This window comes from Elgaria multicarinata, chromosome 1, assembly GCF_023053635.1.
Source record: "Elgaria multicarinata webbii isolate HBS135686 ecotype San Diego chromosome 1, rElgMul1.1.pri, whole genome shotgun sequence".
NCBI lineage: Eukaryota > Metazoa > Chordata > Lepidosauria > Squamata > Anguidae > Elgaria > Elgaria multicarinata.
Window position 1 is genome coordinate 158,644,431 of NC_086171.1, and position 22,251 is coordinate 158,666,681.

Here is a 22,251-nt window from a genome sequence, read left to right on the forward strand (position 1 = left end):
TGTGCAATTTGTGCTGTTCAAGAACACTAGAGCCTCTAATTAGCTTCTTTAACAATTTCAGACTCGTAATTGTCTTGGCACACCCTAAAACCTGGGCATCTCTACACCATCTCCTGACAAAAAGCGCTATGGCTGGTCAATCCATTTGACGCCAGTATTGCTTAGTGAGATGTATCTGACCTTAGTCTAACTGAAGTCCAATTCATTTCAAGGGTCTACTGGGTAGACAAACCATCCAGACAAGGTTTATAAACAGCCATTTGTCTATGGCAAGTAATTATTGCTTCCAGGCAACCAGAGAGGAATGTTTCTGTAATTTAGAAGATAAAGTTGGTTCTTTTTTTCTTTTCCCCCCTCTTCAGACTGTTCATATGCCATAAATAACTTACAATGATAAATGTGGGTGGGTGAGAGAATGCAATTTTTTGTGGTCACATAACTTCTGTGGACCTATTTGTAAGGCGAAGAAGACTAGAACAATCGCTGTTACATGGCAACTTAGCATACATGGGGATACCTTTGTAGTAAAACTTCTAGAATACATAATGAGGGCAATTCCATACCTTACAAAATTCACACATGGAAGCCCATTCCATACAGAAATTTGCAGAAAACCCACGTAATGGGAGATAACGTGCGGGGCCGGATTTACGTACAAGCTAAACAAGCCACAGCTGAGGGAGGGGGAGAGTGATGCTACTGAGCATGTTTCGCGCTATGGGTGAAGCCGGCTTCTGTATTCACTCTAATGGGGCAAAGAAATATTCATGAAAAAGCAACCACAGGGATTTTTTTTTAAAAAAGAAGCCATTTCACTAACTAGACAGAGAGAGGAAGAAGACCCCACCACTGGATGGATGGGTAAGGGTCTCAATTCCCTGAATTTCATGAGCACAAATTCTCGCCACCCTATGTTTTCAGTGTCATTTTGATTCAGAGAGGGTTTTTTTCCCCTTTTGTACTTTAAACTGCCATCCTTACCTCAATCTTTCACCAATCTTCATGAAATTTTCAGGTTATGTAAAACCAACACTTTGTTCTGAAACATGTAAGTTTCAGCAAAATTGGTGAAACATTTTCCATTTTATGAACGTTAGAATGACCCACCCACCCCAATTATGGCTTTATAATGGTGGAATGCTGAATCTCCCTCCCTCCTGCCCCTCACATTACTAGGGGCCTCACATCAGAAAGAAAGAAAGAAAGAAAGAAAGAAAGAAAGAAAGAAAGAAAGAAAGAAAGAAAGCGTTTACACCACATTTACAAAAACCAAAGAAAATGTGCAAAGAATAATTACTTATTGTGATTTACATCTAATTTATATATTATAACCTTATATTGTTGTTGTTATTATTATTATTATTATTATTAGTAGTAGTAGTAGTAGTAGTAGTAGTTACCTGCCTTTTGCCCATTACTGGGCCTTAAGGCGGTATTACAAAGTTTAAAGCATACATTTTAAAACATAGGAAAAGAATTTTTTTAAAAAGAAAAAAAAGTTTAAAATACACAACAAAATTATAACTCAGTAGGGGAAGAAAACAAAAGAAACAAACAAGGGGACAGGCCCTCGACCCCTCTAGTGGTAGACCTGCCCCCAAAGGAGCCTGCCTCTTAAGCTCCCCGTCCCAAAAAGATGTTGCAGCTGGGGGTGAGATGGGAGCCTGAGTCTGCTAGGAGGCAGTTTGGAAAGTTCCGCAGACTGGGCAAACCCCCAAGGCAGGACAACAGCAGCCGCTGACTGGCCCCTTGCTTTGTAGGCTTCCTCTCCTGGCTGGATGTTGTTTAATTGTGTTGTGTTTGACAAACTCCTAAATAAAGATTGTGCACACATATAACTTGCATTTTTAATACCTATATTACACGGCTATCAAATTCCATTTAATTGTACAGCCTGTATTTTGCATTTAATTGTTTTTATTATTTGTTGAAGAGGGAAGGTCCTCACTCACATTACAGCTTAGGGCTGATTTTCTAAATTGTAACTCCTCAGGAGTAATTTATGCTATCTCACGCCCCTGTAATAACATCTACATTGGTAAGACTTCAAGACCTTTAAAACTCAGAATAGGGGGAGCATCTATGCAACCTAAGACATCAAAGGGTGGGAGCTCCAACAATCAAGCACTTCATCGAAAAACAGCATAAATTCAATGACTTCTTTTGCGGAGGGATTGAAAAGGTGCATAGGAATGATATAGTATTAAGTAAAAGAGAATTATTTTGGATTATTTCTTTAAAAAGTATGTGGCCAAATGGGCTTAATTAAGACTTAGATTTGTCTGGGCTAAAATAGAGAATATAATGTATTTTGAACACCAATTGATAACATAAAAAAGAAATGCTGATCGTAACAGCAGGATCAGCACCTGAGCTCAAATGGAGTGTAGTCTAATTAGGAACCATCTGTAGTACATAAGACGCATCAAAGGTTTGCTTTCTGCTATGAGTTACAAAAGCTCAAAAACCAGTGTTTATAGCACTCCAAAAAAGAAGGAAACATTATTGTTCTTGGAGACAAGGAAATTCAAAAAGATCATTAAACAGGTCAACTTATGGTTATGTTTGTGGGATTTTGGGAAGGTACTGGCTTAGGTTTGTGTTTGTGGATAGTGGGAGAATAATGATTTGTGTTGAAAGTGAAACAAAAGGGAATGTTTTCACTACTGTTAAGAAATTTGATAGGAGAAACAAAATAGGAACAATGTATAAAAAGTGGGAATTAATGATTACTATTTTAAAATTCGTTTTAAAGTATTTTTAAGAAAATGTAGTATTATGTTGAAAAGCCCCTTAAAACTTTGTTAAAAAGAATGAAGGTGTTGTCCACAAGATACTACTCTTATGGTTAATTTGTTTGTTTTATAGCTCCTGAAGAAGGAGGTAATCCGTCGGAAACGCGTAGAGCTTAATAAATTTACTTCTGTCCTGAGCCAGAGTTTGCCTCCTCCTTTGCCTTTCCCTCCACATTTCTGCCTTCTGTTAAACAAGTTTAACTCCAGTCCTGCATACATGGCATGTGCATGGGCTGGGAAATCATAATCAATTGTGCTCTGCTCATGTGATGAAAACAAAGGAAATTATGCATGGTGTGGAGAACGTGGAAAGGGAGACATCTCTCTCTCTCTCTCTCTCTCTCTCTCTCTCTCTCTCTCTCTCACACACACACACACACACACACACACACACACACACCTACCTACCTACCTACCTACCTACCTACCTACCTAGAATCTGGGGTCATTCCATGAAGCTGATTGGTGGGAGATTCAGGAAAAAAGGAAGGACTTCTTCACACAGTGCAAAGTTAAACTGTGGAATTTGCTAACACAAGATGTAGTGATGGCCACCAATTTCGATGGCCTTAAAAGAATTTGGATAGATGAAACAAATTGTTGGAGAAGGCTATTGATGGCTACTAGTGCTGATGGTTAGCTGTTACTTCCAGTATCGGAGGCAGTATACTTATGTATCCCAGTTGCTGAGAAACATGGGTGGCAGGGTTGTGTTGCACTCATGTCCTGCTTGTGGGTTTACCTTGGGGAGCTGGATGGCTGCTGTGTGAACGGAATGCTGGACTGGATGGATCCTTAGTCTAATCCAGCATGGCTCTTCTGATATTCTTAACATGTCACCAGTTCCCCACATGTGAAGTATCTCCTCATCCCCACTTGGCTATGACAAGACTTATAGTTGATATTGGGCTCATCTACACCAAGCAGGATATTGCACTCTGGAAAGTGCAGGAGCCACACTACGGCTTTATAGGAGTATTGAAGTGCACTGCAGGATTTACACTACTGCTTTATATTGGTACTGAAGTGCACTGACAACTGTTGGGGCCCATGACACATCTACACCAAGCAGCATATAATACTATGAAAATGGTATAAAAGCAGTATGTGGTCTGTGTCAATGGGCCCCAACAGTTGTCAGTGCACTTCAATACCGCTATAAAGCAGTAGTGTGGCACCTGCCTTTTATATAGCGCTTTCATACCACTTTCACAGTGCAGTATCCTGCTTGGTTTAGATGAGCCCATTGAGTCTTGTAATTTAGGCCAGCAGGGAATAAAGAAATGGTGCAGAACTGCTATTTTTTAGATTGGATCATAGGGTAAGAGCACTGCCATTTTTCACTGCAAGTCAGAAGTGTAAGTGAAAAACTGAATTTTATAGGCTTCTACAGAGCTCTTTATTTCCCTCTATGTACAACTAGAAGTGGGGATAGATTGTAGCTCAGTGGTAGAGAATATGATGTGCAGGTCAAAGGTCCCAGGTTCAATCCCTGGCATCTCCAAGAAGGCCTGGGACAGGCCCCTTTCAGAAACTCTGGAAAGCTACGGCCAGTCCCTGAGCTAGATGGACCAATGGACTGACTGGGCTGGCATAAGGGAACTATTTCTGGAATCCACTAGAGACAAATGAAGTTCCACCAGGAGGTAACTTCAACCTAACCAGGGGAGAACTGGCTACTTGCCTATAATTAGTTCATGCTTTATTAAGGGTAGAATCCTATGCAAGCTTAGACAGAAAAAAGTCCTACAACTCCCAGCATCCCCCAGCCAGCACTGCTGGCTGGGGAATGGTGGAGGTTGTAGAAGTTTTTTTCTGTCTAAATGCGCATAGGATTGCGCCCTTAAAAGCTGCACAGAATGAATGTGTCTTCAAGCTCTGTTGAAACATATATCCATAGATCCTGAAGATGTCTGGTGGCCTTGTGGGCGGGGAAGGGCCCTGTTTTTGACGACAGGGGCCAGCGCTTAGGTCTAAGCCAAACGAAATGCAATCTTGAGGCAAACCGGTGGCGGGGTGGGGAGGACATGATGAGTATCCTGCGTTGCAGGACTTCTTTTCTCTTTGAAAACCTAAGCCAGGTTGAATCATTCCAGGCAGAGTTCCCATTTCATCTGATCCAGGAATAGGTAGAGAGGAAAAAGAAAAATGTAAAATTAATTTATCCCCCACATGCCGTGGGAAAGAGGCCATCCATCAACAGCCGTGAAATCAGAAGCACAACACAAGAGGAGGAACAATTCTGAAACTGCTCCGCAGCTGGTCTAAAACAGGTAGTGGTAGTAGTGATGTTGTAGGCAACGGGGTTCCTCTAAAATGCATGAGACAAAGCTATGACACATGAGTCAGACTTTGCAACCCCTTTCATGCCCTGTGTCTGCTAGAGTGGTTATGACTTTTGATGGTAGCAGAGCTAGTTTTAATATACAATTCCAATGAATAGGAGCAGAAGCAGCTCTATGGCACAATTGTGATCCAGCTTAACGCTGATTAAAAAAACAACACCTCAATAAAAGCCCTCATTTTATCATACCGTATCTTCCTAACTGTAACTCTCTCCATGACAACACCCAACGTTCACTCTCTATGTACCACGGAGAATTCTACAGACCCAAAGGTGCTCTTGTGTAACGAAGAAAGATGTTTAAGTCGCAAAGGAATTAGATTAATATCTAAAATTTGTGGCTGTCGTTTTTAAATGAATAAGCAAATGGATTCATTTATGATATTATCCTGCCCTTCCTCCATGAAGAGCTCCAGACGCTGCACATGTCCCTCCCCACCATCACTGTTTTATCTTCACAACAACCCTGCGAGGTGGATTAAGTTGAGAGCGATTAGACCAAGCCTCATGACTGAGCAAGGATTTGAGAACCCAAGTCTCCCCTGCCAAAGTCAAACACACCATCTTTTACACACTGCACTTCTTCTCTTGTTTGTTCTGAACACTTTTTGGGAAGGGTATAGACTCTTCAAGAAAAGGAAGAGTCCAGTGATATATCAGGGTCACCAAATACACTGAGAGTACCAAGAATATTCTGAGATGCCATTTCTTCTACATAGTGAAGTATTTTTATTTAAAAACATTGGAAGCTGCCTTTTGCCGAGTCAAACCATTGGTCCATCCAGCCCAATATTGTCAACACTGACTGGCAGCAATGGCTCTCTGGAGTTTCAGGCAAGAGTTTTTCCTGCCCTACCTGAAGATGTCGGGAGTGGAACTTGGGACCTTTGGCATACTGAGCGTGTGCTCGTCCACTGAGCTACAGTCAGTAGAGGCTGGTGGCACCGAATTTGGTGGGGCGGTGAATCCATTCTGGGTTTCAATCAGAATCAGCTAGAACTTCAAATGAGCTATCCAGGGCACTGAACCCTACCACCAAACTAGATTCAGTACCTTGGATAACTCTTTCAGAGTTCTGGCTGAAACCCAGAATGGATTTACAACACACCAAAATTGGAGCCACCAGCCTCCACTGGCTACAGCCCCCTAGCTTGCATCTGTAAACCACAAAAGTTATTCCTATGTTCTGACTTTTACAAATGAAATATGCACATCTTCACCTTACTGTTAACACACACACACACACACACACACACACACACACACCAATTCTGCAGAGTTCCATGGTTTAAAGTAGCCATGGTAATAATAAAGCATTATACTGTGTTTTCTGCCCTGGTAGCACAATCTGTCCTGTGCCACAGCAGGGGTTGGGGTGGTGGTGATGGAGGAGGAGGGATTAATATTCTTTGAAGAAGATCCAGGAGGGAAACCTGAGCGCCCTCGGAGAAATGCTTTAATCCTATTTAAAGGCTTGTTAAGATTGATGCTCAAAACTGGCACCGAAATTAGACAGCTCCCCCTTTAATATTTGCTTGCTTTAGAAGAAAATCAATCAGAATTCTGGTGTCTGATGTACAGCTGTAAAGAGAGCACCACTCCGAAGACAGGACACCCTTAACGCTCCCTCTACCTCCCAATTACCCCAGCAAAAGCACGGTCCAGACATAACGGAGTGAGAAAACCCGTGTGATTTCACCCAGAACCTTCTGGGTTGAAGAGAACGACATCACAGCAGGGAGATTTGTCGGGCCCACCGGGGGCTCACTGGGACCTCCCCCTCCCCTTCCTTTCCCTTGTAGTGAGAGACCAAACAACTTGAAAGACGGCTGAGGCTCAGCTTATTACTCCCTCAAGGATGTTCCAGTTAATGAGGCTTCTTCCCCTCCGTTCAAGCTCTTTGCTCTGGAACGGTTTCAAGGAAGGCTTCAGCTTGCCACAGAGGGCACTTTCCCAAGTTGCATTTCCAACAGTACGACAGGCTGACTCTATAAGTTAATTGTCTCAAAGTATGCTGGGGAAAAGGGCCAAGCCATTGTGGATTCCTAAGGAAGAGCTGAGTTATGGAACCAAACCAAATAATGCACTTGTAACCATCCAGGGCACAGCTGATTCGGGATCAAGCGCAGCATCAATGGACAGGAGCACTGCAAGCAGTCTGTGCCACACTGCTCCTCTTTCAAAAGTCAGGTATGTATATAATGCCACAAGCCAGCTTATCCTGGGACCATCACAACTGCCGATGCAGACACAGCTGTGATCTCACTGGAAATGGAGGTGGTAGAAGCAATGCCCTGCTGTACTTCCTGGAAAGGAGGACATAGGGCCAGCATCAAGGGTAGGCATGGTTGGGCCCTTGCCAAGGGCCCACACCTCAGCAGGGGCCCACTGATAAAAGTCTCCTGTATTTGATCCTCCTCTTCACCACTGCAGCCTGCATGTTCACCTGCCTCTCATCCTGGCCCAGTTAACAGTGGTGATTATAAAGAAGAAGAGCATTAGAGGCCACAGCGTACTTGCTCATTGGCTCTCTACTTGTGAGCAAATAGGTAGTGGTAGAAATGATGAGAAAGAGGATGAGAAATAGCAGCTGGTGACAATGCTGATGAGAACAGAGACTCACAGAGGGAGGCGGCCCATTGAGAGTGTCCTCAGAAACCTGGAGCCATCACTGTGAGTCCTCGGAAAGAAGATTCATTCCAGATGATGGTATGAATAAGGTGAGATGTGGTGGAACAGAATCATACTGGAATTTCCATGCAGGAAAAGCTGGGCATTTTTTCCTTCAGGATGTCCCCAGCTGCTGCTCCAGCAGTCATCCTGGTGGTCACACAGACAAGTGAGGAATCAACTGTAAGCTAAACCTCATAACACATGTGGAAGACTGCCAGACTGCATAAAGTATTTGGCAGGAGCAATCTATGCAATAAGCACTATGTGGATTTGTCCTTAAGGAAGAAAATATGCAAGAACTCAGAGAATTCCTGGGCCTAGCAGTCTTTCATCCTCCACATTGCCTTGCCCTGTGGTTTGCCAAGACCTAGTGGGGCCTCCTCCGTCTTGCCATTCCCACAAACTTGTCAAATCAGCCCATTTCTGCTGAGGTCCTTTCCTCCTTATAGCATCAGTTCCTCAGTCCTAGTTTCAATCCATGCTGTTCACAAGCAGTTGAACCATGGGCACCAAGGCAGCGACAAGAGAGAAGAGCAAAGTGGCCACTTCTGCATTACCCCAAAGAGGATATGCCTCACCAAAACAGAGAACACCAATCTGAATAACATCAGAACCGCCCAGAGAGCTTTGGCTATTGGGAGGTATAGAAATGCAATAAATAAATAAACCAGCACATGCAAATATATATGTATAGGTGCCAATTTAGAAAAAAATGCTTCTGCTGCTGCTGCTGCTACTGCTGCTGCTTATTATTATTATTATTATTATTGGAATACAAGACATCTTATCATAGTTGGGATAACTCATGAGAGTGCCTGCTCAGCCTGCTGTCCAGGTGCTGACTGTCAATGGGCAACTTCAAGCCACCTGCTGCTCTCCCTCCTTATAGTTCTTTGCCTTTAACTAGGCTTGGACTGGACAGCTCTTCAAATAGAGGATATCTTCAAATAGAGGCCTGTCCACTGTAAAGTAGGACACATGGCCAAACTAGGTTGGTCTTTCTTTCCGATATTACTGCTGCACCGGATGCTCACAAAGCCAGATGTGCCTCCATGTTGGGTCAGAAACTCAGCAACTTATTTACAATACAGATCACTCACATAGGTAAACAGCAGACCCAAAGAGACATTCATACCTCCCCTTTTCCACATGCAAGTGAGCCCTACAGTGGTTTCTGTGGTGTGCTTTGGGGTATGTATTGCCTGGGGTGTGTGAGAAAAGAATCATGCTCAGCTGAGATACTTGGATGGGAAGCTATGTACCTTGCAGTCAAAGTAGGGATGCGTGTGCGTGCGCGCGCACCCGCACTTGCTTCACTAGCGAGCTGGCATAATATAGTAACTCAACTTTTGTAACTAAAAAGACTGAAAATACCAGCATATTCTAGTTTAAAGCTCTTACTTAGGGTGACCATATGGAAAGGAAGACAGGGCTCCTGTATCTTTAACAGTTGTATAGAAAAGAGAACGTCCGCAAGTGTCATTTGCATGCATGCAACACCTGGTGAAATTCCCTCTTCATCATAACAATTAGCTGCAGGAGCCCTGCCCTCTTTTGCATCTTGTCACTCTAGTATAGCTCCTGCAGCTTTAACTGTTGTGATGAAGAGGGAATTTCACTAGGTGCTGCGTGCATACAAATGACATCTGCTGAAATTCCCCTTTCAATACAACTGTTAAAGATACAGGAGCACTGTCCTCCTTTTCATATGGTCACCCTATCTTACTGCCAGTAACTAAGCCTTAGGAGAGGCATGTCAACCCTTTAGAAGGGGGTGAAAACTGAAAGCCAGGATTCAGAAGTACTCCAAGGCTCCTAAACTGGTCTGATGGCGTGATTGCTACACCTTTCTATAACAGGGAGGCGGCTCCTAACTAGAGTAGTAACCTCACATTGCCTCCTCCCTCTTAACAGGATTCAGTTGCACCTTGCTTGACCTCATAGACTTGCCTACAGTCTCCAGTCACTAGATTATGACCTAATACTATGAGGAAGAGGGTGGTGAATGGGGAATATAGAGCAGTAGCAACTTTGCGTTCCTCGAAACGTCTAGTTGTATCCTAAGGGCTTTTCTCCATGATACTTCTAACCCGCACCTTTACCGAGGCTTCAGCTTCCAGATTCTTTGCAGGATTAATAATGGCTCCTTTACACATATATTTTTCTGGGGTCTTTCTTTCTCTGTCTTTCTATATGTTTCATGCCACTAAGTGGTGGTATGGTATAGCAAAATTGCATGATTTACATGTGATATCTATGGCATTATAGAGGCTATTCAAAAAAGACCACCAAGGAGAGGCCCTGGAGGATAATGACATTGGGTAAATTACTCACAAACTATTGTGAGTGAGCAATCACAAGTGTACAATAAAAGCCTCATTATACCCTGGTTTGTCTCAGTTCCTGTGGCAGGTTCCACATTCACAGGTATGAGATCTGAGACTCTCCATCTGTCATCAAGGTAGATATAGCAAAAGGAAGCATTGGGGCAAACTACACAGCCCATCATGCCTATATAGGGCTTGATTCTCACTTGGAGAAATAATGTCTTAGTTTGGGGAGAGGGAAGCTGGTTTAAGGAGGGGTGATCTGTAGCTGGCAGTTGAGCCAACAGGCTGTTCAAACAGAGATTCAGGCCAGGGGTGACTTTTTGACAGATTAACACAGAAATAGGCTTATGGATGTTCACACCAACCCCTGTGCATCATCTTGCATAGATCTATATCCAGGTAAGTACAGGAACCTAGTATCCAGTTTAGTCTGAAGCCTGCTTAATTATCTTCGAAAGGAAAGGCTGTTTTTTCACCACACAGACCTCAAAAGCAGCTCATGGTGAAAATAATGTTTTCATAAAAACATAATCAAATCATAAAAACAATTTTGGATAAAAACATATCAAAAAGTAACAGCAGCAGCAGAAACTTTATTAAAGCTATTGGATGTTCAGTTTTATTGCCCACTCACCTAACAAATATTATCTTGACTCTTCCACTATCTAGATCAGAGTTAGGCAACCTGGTGCCCTCAAGATGTATGGGACTCCAGCTCCCATAATACTATTTCCATTGGCCATGTGGCTGGGGATTATGGGGCACCAGATAGCATAGGAATCAAGCAGTAAAACCTTAAGCCAGAGTTTCCCCTTAAAATGGACAAATCAGCTGACTCTGGTAGTTCAGCACCTATTAACTTACACAGATATGTAGAAGGCTTAAACCTGAAATGAAGATAGTTTGACTAATGAAATACGAATCAAGCAGGTTTCTGCATGCAATCCAATAATTACATTCCCCAACCTAGTGCCCTCCAGATGTGGGTACCAGAGCTCTCAGCATCTTCAGCCAGCATAGCCAAGGCACTAGGTTGGGGAAGGTTGCAAACCTACATCTCCTGTGGAACCTTCTATGGTCTTCAGAACCCTTGGCTTCTCCAACCAAGAACAATGTGTGCCGATAGAAATAGATTGCAATGTGACCGTAAGAAACTAAAGTGAAAGACACCATGCATGTCTAAACAGAAAAAAGTCCTACAACTCCCAGCATTCTCCAGCCAGCCATGGTTTATAGCCATTCAGGTTACAATCATGCCTGCTTACCTGGGAATAAGTTCCATGGAACACAATGAGACTTGCTTTGAAGTCCACATGCATAGGATTGTACTGCCATAGACTTAACCTCCATGAATGTGTGTGATCTGAAGACATCTACACTTGTGGACATCATATCTTGGAGTCACAAATTCCATAAATGTTTTCCGTGCTGTATGAAACAGTACTTTCTTGTGTCAGTCCTGAACCTTATTGGGTGACCCAAAGCTGGACACACAGAAAGAGACAGAGACTACCCTGTCTCCACTCCATTGGCAATTTTATAAAATACAATCTATTCCCCCTTTATTATTTTTGTCTAACTAACAAAATCCCCAAGTGCTTCTGCCTGTCTTCTGAGGAATCCCCCTACTCGTTTTAGTTACCCTTTTCTGCCCTTAACCAGTATGGTTTTTCTTTCTTTTTAGGTGTGGTTGTTCAGAACTGTACACAATATTTCAAATGGAAGCACAACACAGATTTACGTGGCAGCATGTTCTTTGCTATGCTGTTTTCAATAAATTATTAACCCGCAACACTGTTTACCCTTTTGACCTGACTTGGTTCCACCTCTGCAGATGGGTGGGGAACGACCAGCCATGTTGACCTTGGGGTTCTCTGGAGATGGTTGGGAATCAGAGACACTGAATTCACACATCCACTTCCTGAGGAAAGCCCCATTCAAGCATGCCCGTAGGGCCTTCACCCCCCTGACCTGATAAAATGAGCATTTCCATTTGTACATTTTAAAAGCTAGGAGAACTAGAAGGGCAAATTTAATAAATATGGAAGTGGAAGCAGTAAAGTATCTGCAGAATAACCAATTTCTGGGCAGAAAAAGGAGTATATGCAAAATTAGCTGGCTTATGTATTTGCATATGTTAAAGGCCAGGCACAGAGACCACGGGCTGGTACAGGAGTGAGTTGTTACATCAGGCTTCCAGCTGGCTTCCTAAATCAAATGTGATTTATCATTGTAATCTATTATCCCTGTGCATTATATATTATAGAATGGGATTTACATTCACAGCCTAGCTCTGTTGGGTTTCTTATTGTTATTGTATTACTGAAATATTGAATATCCTGCCTTTCACAGCTGCATGCAATCATGCCGACTCCTCTTGCAAACGGCTCTGCTCTTGTCCTTTCCATGTGCATAGGAACAGTTACAGGGATCAGGCTGGAAAGGGAGAGATTTTAGAAAATGTTAGGCTCCAGGGATTGGTTTGGATACCGGAAGGATACAGGGAAGAGGTTCCAGGAAGTTAGCAGCACTGGGAACAACCAAATCTGCCCAACCCAGGGAAGGTAAACAATTCCCTGGACACACATAGGAAGAGACTCTTGTGGATGCTGTTGAAGAGTGAGTACCACAGGGGAAAAGCTTTTGCCCTGGCAAATGATGTGTTCTTCCTGGATTCTATGATACTTTATACAATGGTTTGTTTTGTTTACCTGTTGGTTTTTCAAACTCTGTTCCAGAGATCCCTGGAGTTTCTCAGAAGGTAAGCAGGGCTGGGGCTTCCTCAATAACGGCAGAGACAACTTATGGACACAGCTTGCCTGAAAGGCTGCTTGCCCACCTCACCTGGTCTTCTCTTGCAATGCATATCTATAGCAGAGTACTGACTTTGTTCTAGGACCTAGGGTGACCATATGAAAAGGAGGACAGGACTCCTGTATCTTTAACAGTTGCATAGAAAAGGGAATTTCAGCAGGTGTCATTTGTATATATGGAGAACCTGGTGAAATTTCCTCTTCATCACAACAGAGTTAAAGTGCAGGAGCTATACTAGAGTGACCAAATTTAAAAGAGGGCAGGGCACCTGCAACTTTAACTGTTGTGATGAAGAGGAAATTTCACCAGGTTCTCCATATATACAAATGGCACTTGCAGAAATTCCCTTTTCAATACAACTGTTAAAGATACAGGAGCCCCGTCCTCCTTTTCATATGGTCACCCTAGATTCTACAGTACTCTCTCGGTCATCCATGCTGCTAGAGAGAGGAGGAGGCTAAAAGCTTCCACTCATTTGTGGCCAAGCATAGTTTGCCATTTTGTCCTAAACTGGCTAATTATGGCTTGTGTAAACCAGGATCAGCATCCATGATTTCATCCTCATTTCTGATCTTGGTTTGTGGGAAACTAAGGTTTAGGGAGAAACAGCAAATTATGGTTTGCCACAAACCAGGAGCAGAAACTTCTCATCTCTTCCACCCTTCTGGGCGAGAGAAGAGTCCTCTGCTTCTCTTTCTACTCTAGTCCCTTCCAAGTTCATTTTTTATTGTTGTTGATAGCACTCCATGCATTGCAAGGTAAGTATAATGGCTAAACCAAAGGGCCAATGCCCTTGGCCTTTGGGCAATGACTTGGAAAAGGAGAACTTGCCCTGTCAGTCCTTCACTTTTGGGGAAAGAACCATTGTGGCTATGAGCATTCTCACCTGGGAGACAGCATAACTAAAGGCTAAAAGATGCTCTATAAATAAAATGGATATTGCCATATAATTTGAAGTAACAATGTAATTTTAACTCCCCCGCCCTCCCGACCCATCAGTTATGTTGAATTTATCAGGCTGGGAGAATGGACGTTGTTCGCTACATTTTCAACTTACACTCAGCGACTCTGAAGGCAACTGTGGCTTAAGAATGCAATTGTTAGTAGGAGCTACTGCCTGCCACTGCAAGGTGACTGAGCAGGGAGCTGGAATATAGGAACACAGAGGGCTGGCCAGTACTGTCTACACTGACTGGCAGCAGCTCTCCAGGGTTTCAGAAGAGATTCTTTCCTTAGCCCTACCTGAAGATGCCAGGGATCAAACCATGTGCTGTACCACTGAGCAATGGCCCCTGCCCTTACCACTAACAGTCAGGTGGAGGTATGACATGAGTCAGGCAGCACCACGCAAGTGCATAATTTCTGCCGGGCTAGTAGCTTCTAGTGTGGGCTGCTGACATCAGCGTGGGGACTAGCTGCCCCCTGCATCCACCCCCTGTTTGGAACCAGCGTGGGCAGGAACTCCCCTCTCCCTCTGAAAATCTCGCTGCAGAAGTTAGCAGCTCCTCTTAATGAAAGACTTCATCAGCTACTACAAGTGCAAGTTAATTTAAAGTGGGAGAATAATTCACCCCAGACCACCCTAGGAGTTTCATAACTGAGCTGGGATATAAACTAACATCCAGCTCCAAAACTCTGCACCACATGGGCTCTCCCTAATGTTGATTCGTTCCTGGGAGCTCAAGCGGTATCATCCTGCTTTGTGACTGCACAATGCACATAAAGTATCCCTGACATGAAAGGCCTCCCTTTTTAAGATCTGCCTTAACACACACAGCTTTGCTTAGTAATGGTAAGAGTTGTTTTTCTTCTTTTGCCTAAGCTGCTCTTGGCCAGCCATTCCTTTTGTGATTCTCATCCCTGTGCCCATGCTTGGTTTTTTTCCAACCCAATCTCGATAGGCTGTCATAGCAGGAGGGGTGGCATAGTTGACCTAATTCTTGAGTTATTTGATGTATTGCGCATTATTTGAACAATTCAACCAGAAGAATATGAAGATCTCTGCTGGATCAACTGCAATGGTGAAAGAAGAATTTCCTGTCCCTTTTCCCCAAGGCAGCCCCTCCAGCCCCCTTGAAAATACTACACAGCCAGCCAGGAGCACTGTTGAATGGAGTGAGCTGTAGTGTGGGGAGGGGGAATCCCCCAAAATCAGGCAATGGGATCTTCCATGAATGGAGCCCTTCCTCCCAGGAAAAGCAAATTCTGCTTCCAACCCAGTAAATAGTTAATTAGAACTATTAATAGGGGAAAGGTGGGAGTGGTGGAAAAAAATCAAACAGGATAGCTGGGTTGTGGACACAGAAAATCAAAAGATGACAAATTTGGCATGTCAAGCAATAAACCACTAAAGGAAGAGAATTCTCAAAATTCTGTTGAAGCACCGGAAAAAGAAAAACTCTCTCAAATGAAAGCATGAAATGCATTTCAGAATGAGCGGGGCCAAGGGGCCACTAAACTGCCTAAGGTGATGACAGATATCTGAATGAATCCTTTGGATTTGTCTTCAGAAAAGAAGTTACTCAGGAGATGCCCACACCTGTCTCCTTTCTTTCAGGTGATAAATCTGAAAAACCCATCACAATCTGAAGTGCCAGTAGAATAGGTTTCAGAACAAATTGATAGGTTAAACAGTAATAAGACACCAGTCCCAGATGGTATTCGCCCAGGAGTTCTAAGAGAAGTCAAATATGAAATTGTTGAACTGCTCGTATCTAGTCTGTAACACCGCACAGCATCAACCATGGCATCAAAGGACTAGAAGGCAGCCAGAGCCACATTAATCTTCTTGGTGTGCTGTAAATGCTGGGGAAATGATAATTAAAAACAGATGGATAAAATTCTTGAATAATGGTGACAATGATGGAGAAGACTCAACATGGACAAGGCCCCAAAACTCAGGGGCAGAGGATCAGCATACAGTGCTAGGGTCAAGTGCCCTGTATCTCCCAGGCCAGATCTACACCAAACAGGATGTAACACTTGGGAAACGGTTTGAAAACTGTATCTGGAGTGTGTCCTGGGCCCCAACAGCTATCAATACCATTATAAACCATTGTAAAGCAGTAGTGTAGATCCTGCCCTAATTTTGAGGATTTCTGGGAGTAAGGCTGGGGAAGGCCTCTGCCTGAGACTTCAAAGAGCAGCTGTCACTCAGAGGAAGGCAATACTGGGCTAGAGAGATGAATGGGCAGACGCAGATTAAAGCGGCCTCATGTGCATCATCAAATGTCACCAACAGTATTAGGGAAGAGAAGGCCAATATTTCAATTTTAGGGCTCTCTTTGAGGGTTGTGCAGAAGAGGGAACATCACCTGGTGCTGCTTGTCACCATCAGATTGCTACAGGTTTGGGAGGACACCACACAGAGAGACAGAGAGTAAAACTCCATTTTTCTGCACAACCATGAAAGGGAAGGGAACTAGAATACTGAACTTGAGCTATGAAATCACTGGTGCTCTTTGGTTTAAATGCAGAATTCAGTCTGTTAGCTCTTCTGTGGCATTTCAGCCTGCCTGCCTGCACTTTCTTCTCAGAGCAGTTTTGTGACTAGTTTCGTGGGCTTCCCCTACTGACTAGGAATGGAGGTATCCCTCCTGATGCAAACAGCAGCTTTCATTGTCAGGACCACAGCAAGGGGTGGGGGGGTTAAACTCTCCCTCCTGCTGCTGCTCAGGGCCCCTTGAGGCTGCTATTTACTTTATCTTTTTTTAAGTGTAGGTTAATTACATTCTTGCAATTAACTGTCACTTCTAGTTTGGTCCTGGTATACCCAGAAGGAGTCACAGAAGTTCTTGCAGCTATGGAAATCCTGCTCAGTTCAAGACGGCCATGAAATCCAGCAACCGGGCTTGTGTAAGGCTAGCAGGATAGGGCCAGCTCTCAACTAGATAGTAGCCCAGTAGGAGAAAACGCTTCTTGCAGTGGAGGTTGGTGGCTCTGATGTCAGTGGGGCAGTGAATCTGCTCTGGGTTTCAGTCAGAACCACTCAGAACTCTAAAGGAGCTCTCCAAGGTGCTTTCACACCCACTGACATCGGAGCCCCCCACCTCCACTGGCTTCTAGGTGTCCTGTTCCATGACGTACCTGTCACCCCTACTAGCTGGCCACTCAAGGGAGGGGAAACAGGGTCTAGCAGTGGCTGAAGTAGTGCTGGGGGGCTGCCTTCACAGCACTGGGTTGGCGCCACCTCCATCCTCAACCCCACACTTTCCTTCTCCTGGGGTGGCGTCAGGTCATCCCAATGCCAAGGAGGGAGTGCAGAGTTTCTGGGTGACCATCCAGGTCCTGGAGCCGTACTCTCTTCATGGTGGAAGGTAGAGTGACCATATGAAAAGGAGGATAGGGCTCCTGTATCTTTAACAGTTATATAGAAAAGGGAATTTCACCAGGTGTCATTTGTGTGCATGCAGCACCTGGTGAAATTCCCTCTTCATCACAACAGTTAAAGTTGCAGGAGCTATACTAGAGGGACCAGATACAAAAGAGGACAGGGCTCCTGCAGCTTTAACTGTTGCGATGAAGAGAGAATTTCAGCATGCATACAAATGACACCTGCTGAAATTTCCTTTTCAACACAACTGTTAAAGATACAGGAGCCCTGTCCTCCTTTTCATATGATCACCCTAGTAGAAGGCAACCAATTGCTGGTTGCCTTCCACCAGGCTCCTCCACCAGGTTGGCCCTGGATTGGCTGTGCAGCAACATTACACAGCGGAAGTGCTGTGCTGACGTCACTCCCTTTGAAAAAGTTGGGGTAAATCCCCGACTTTTCCAAATCAGGGTATCATGGGGAAGCCCCACAGTGGCCGTGAAGCTGAGCCTGTGTCATATAACTGTCAAGGTGCAGACCCCTGCATGTGGAGGGGTGCCTGGAGTAGAGCAGGCCCACAGCCCTGGACAGAACTGTGGGTGGTGACTCTGGTGCTCAGGACTCAGGGTCATGGCCATGGAGAGCAGGGGGGAGGAGCCTTTGCCAGCCTGAGGGAAGCTCTCAGGGCCCACATTCCAGTAGCGGGCGGGGCCAATGGCAAAAGTGGGTGAGTCTGAAAAATCCCACTCCACACTCCTTACCAATTTATAGTGGGAAGCATGACTACTTAGAAGCAAGCACAAGCAGCATCCTACTCACAAATAAACAGGACAAGTTTTTGTGTGTCTACGCAGAAGTAAGCAGGACTGATTCCCTCAGCAGCACTTTTAAATAACACCCCAAATATCAAGCCTACACATGTCTACACAGCATGAGCAGCATGTCTGCTTAAAAGTAAGCAGGACAAGCCTCCTCAAGACAAGGCTCAGAAGGAATAGGGTGACCATATGGAAAGGAGGACAGAACTCCTGTATCTTTAACGGTTGTATAGAAAAGGGAATTTCAGCAGGTGTCATTTGTACGCCTGCAGCACCTGGTGAAGTTCCCTCTTCATCACAACAGTTAAAGCTGCAGGAGGGGAACAGTGGAGGGCTGGATTGGGACCTCAGGAGTGCAGGATCCGACCCCTGGGACTGAGGTTGTGCACTCCTGTTTACAGCCTTCTAAAAACATCTAGACCTGAACACTGCCAGCAAAAGGATACTGAGAAAACAAGACTTCTGGTCTGCCTCACTAACCCATTTGCGAAATCTTGGGCTTGGCCATCAGTTCTGGTGTCGTGGTGTTCACTGTATTCTTCCAAACATTGCCTTAACAGAAATGATATGAGGTTTTGCATGAATTGTAACATCATATAAATGCTATAAATTTGCCAAAAAGACAGTTCTAATACATGTTGTTGCGGTCCTCCGTTGCACGGTGAAACTGAATGCAAATATATGTAGCAAAACACCAGTTTGTGAATTTGCAATTCCATTGTGGCCATTAAGTTAAGTGCTCAAAGATGTTTGTAACAGAATCATTGCATGCAATGATGCAACAATTCTTTGGGGAGGGCAGCGTGAGTGGAAGTTGCCAACCGGCTTGCTTGCAATTTTGGCTTATGGCTTTAGGACTACAGCTGAGGTCAACATACTGTGAGAAGAATAAAGAGCATTTGCCAATGATTTAAAAGGCTACTTATCTGTGGTTTGTGGCCATAGTGCTGCTGGATGTTGTTTCTAAGCAGAAAGGGAAGTCCTGATCTCTGCATATGTCAAGATGGGCATTGAGCTTGTGTGTGCTTTCCCACCCCACCAGAAGCACACTTGCAAGGATTCTATATCTAACTATGAAACTGACATTGGCCGTGTTCAAAAGACACCTTAAACCATGGTTAAAGCCATGGTTTATGGTGCCTTCTGAACATGGTCATTGAATATTATTCCCACGGGGTGAGTGGGCAGCAAAGGGGTGAAGGGGAGAGATGCCATATGTAAGTGCTGGCTACCTTTTTCCAGCTAGATGAATCAGCGGAGGGCTGGGATGGACCTCACAGGTAATGTTGCTTCTCACCTCCATATTGAAAAAGCTCCTCACTCCCTTGTCATTAAAAAGTTATCCTTACAAACTAATTTACCTGCCGTACCCAGAAAATAAACTCTTTCTGAAGTTCCCTAGCAGAAAAAGTGCAACCTGTATACCGTTCCACTTCAGAAACAGATGCTTTCATCTACCGCATCCTTGAGCCAACACACCTTATGCAATGGAACAAATTCACGCCATCCAAAGGCTGATCTGCATGTTGCATTCTCTACAAGCCCCTCTGATGAATGAAAGGGTTTGTGTTCGTATTGGTAGAACTTCCCCAAAAGGCACTTGTTGATATCCAATGACAACTTGGCACTTTTCAGACACACAAACATTAAACATTTGTAATTGTATTTAGATCTGTTATTTTCCTGGAAGCTGTCATTTCATGAACACATTTTCAAAACCATCCATGGGCCTTTCCACAAATGAATGGCAGATATTTCCAAACCAGCAACTCTAATTAGGCAAACGTTCAATTTGTTCTTGCAATTAAATCCACAAAAGTTACTTGTCCACCAAAAGCCATTTTCTAGGCTTCTCTGCTTGGTCATCTAGAGGCAGTTTCTATTCACCAAAGCCTTTTGATAAAGTAACCTAGTCACAAACGATGCTCTAAGCAAGACTGGTGTGTGTGTGTGTAGATAGATAGATAGATAGATAGATAGATAGATAAAGAGGCTATTCCTTAATTTGGCGTTCAGATAGGCAGTGCAGCCAGGAAGCACAGATAGAGAATTGTCTCCTCTGGTTCCAGTGGAATGTGTTTAATGTTAAAAGGGTCTTGCTGTCCTTTGCAATACAATCCTCTCCATCAGAAAGCGAGGCAAGAATGGCTGAATGAGTGCTGCATGCTCAGTTCCACACTGATTCAGTGTTGCATGCATTCATTCCACTTTGCTTGAATTGTACTGTTAAAATCCATGGCTGCATATGCTTCAGTCCAATGCTTATTTCATAATAACCCCGCTAATTATACCTAATTAGCCACACAGAGAAAATCTGTATCTTTAGACTGAGTGGAAGATCCAAGATGTCACACTTCCCAAAGAATCTCAGCGCATGAGGAAAATGCTGCTCTGTCTGGTAAACTGTCAAGGCACAGAATCAGTCACAATACAAGCCCCTACACTACCTGGAATTTTCTTCATCCATAAGCAGACAAGCTGATGTCCTGATCCTAAGAGGTGCTATACCAGGACCGAGACTGGTCTTCTCTTGTGTCAGTGCAAATGGAGGGGTGTGGAAGTTCTCATATTGATTAGGCAGCTCCTACAATCTGGAGAGATTACTTCGTTTGCTTTATATATATGGTCAATCCCAAGCAACACACTTTTCACACAGTTCTGGGGTATGGATTCAAAATCACAGCCTGATTTAATTACTCCAAAACACATCTCCATCACCTTTGTACATATAATCAGGATGGTAATGATTGAAGCATTAAAAGGATGGATCTATAGGTTGTGAAACTTTCATCTGACTGTGTAAAAGCAGTTCTGCTTTAAACCTGGGTTTGGAACAATTTCTAGTGTTTCTTACAGTGTGGGATCCTCACGAATTAGCCAATTAAATATGCTGTGTGAAATCTTAAGACATTTTTTTAAATTTATACAGCAATAAACTGTTTGCATCGTAAAACCACTTGAGTTTCAGTGTTCAGCATAAGAGAATGTTTGCATTTGTGGTGGGACTTAACAGCAGAGGAATGTATTCCCCATGGAGTACATGCTTATCTCATTATTTATTGGTGAATAAATTAGGAAGTTTTCTCCCATGGCTTGTAAATGTAACATAGGTCAGATATTTCCTGCAATTCAGTTGTTGCGGGTGCAGCACTATGTAATCTTCAGTTACATCTGGAGTCTTAGGGGCTCAGAGGGGCTCCAGCTAGCCCAGAAATTTCTACTCCAGCCTTCCCAAACCAGGCACCTCCAGATGTGTTAAAACTACAACGTCCATCATCCTCAGGTAATATGGGCCATGGTGGCTGGGGACAATGGGAGTTGTAGTCCAACACATCTGGAGGGCACCAGGTTGGTTGGGGAAGGATAGTTTACTCTGACTGGAAGCTGCTCACTGGGTCTTTTGGTGGCTGATTACCAGAGATGCCAGACAGGTATTGAACCCAGGACCTGCACGAAGGGCATATGCTCTGCCACTGGCCTAGTTCAGATATAACGACAACCCAGAGTACGGGCTGATGTGGAATCATGGGTTGTTGTTATGTGCTAACCCTGCACTGTGGGTTAACTATTGATTGTTAACCATGAACAACCCAGGAAGAGAATCCATGGTTTGTTGTTGGATTGGGAACTCTGGGTTATGGTTAATAACCACTAGTTAAACCATAGTGCAGGCACTGCATTTATTGACAATCCATGATTCAACAGTTTACGATTCAATGACAAACCATTCTCAACCTGTACTCTGGATTGTTGCTATGTGAGAACCAAGTCATGGAGACATGGTACATGTTTAAAGGTACAGCTTCATATACACACACACATGAGTTCCATCAAGAATCAAACCAATGTCCGTAGCTCTAGAGTAGAGAGCAGAAAGGCACCATATAAGTACCTGGAGGCTATTCAAATCTGCTTCATATCATGAAGTCTTCTTTGAAGCTCAGAAGTATACACAGCATCATTGCACTGATAAAAGTTGATCCAAGGATACTCCATGCATCTTGCAATCTTTACATCATTTTTTCCATCAACCAACAATTCCTGCAAGACTGAGATCTGGAATAAACTAGATCACCCTTCCCCAAGCTGCTGCCCTCTGGATATTTTCGACCTCAGTACCTATCAGTCCCAGCCAACATGGTAAATGGTCAGCAATGCTGGGAGC

At 43.8% G+C, this 22,251-nt stretch overlaps 1 protein-coding gene across 2 annotated transcripts in view; it reads right to left on the reverse strand.

Moving 5' to 3' along the window:
- Positions 1-22,251, reverse strand: part of LOC134408431 (copine-5) — a 157,752-nt gene that overhangs the window by 134,534 nt on the left and 967 nt on the right. The window lies entirely within an intron of this gene.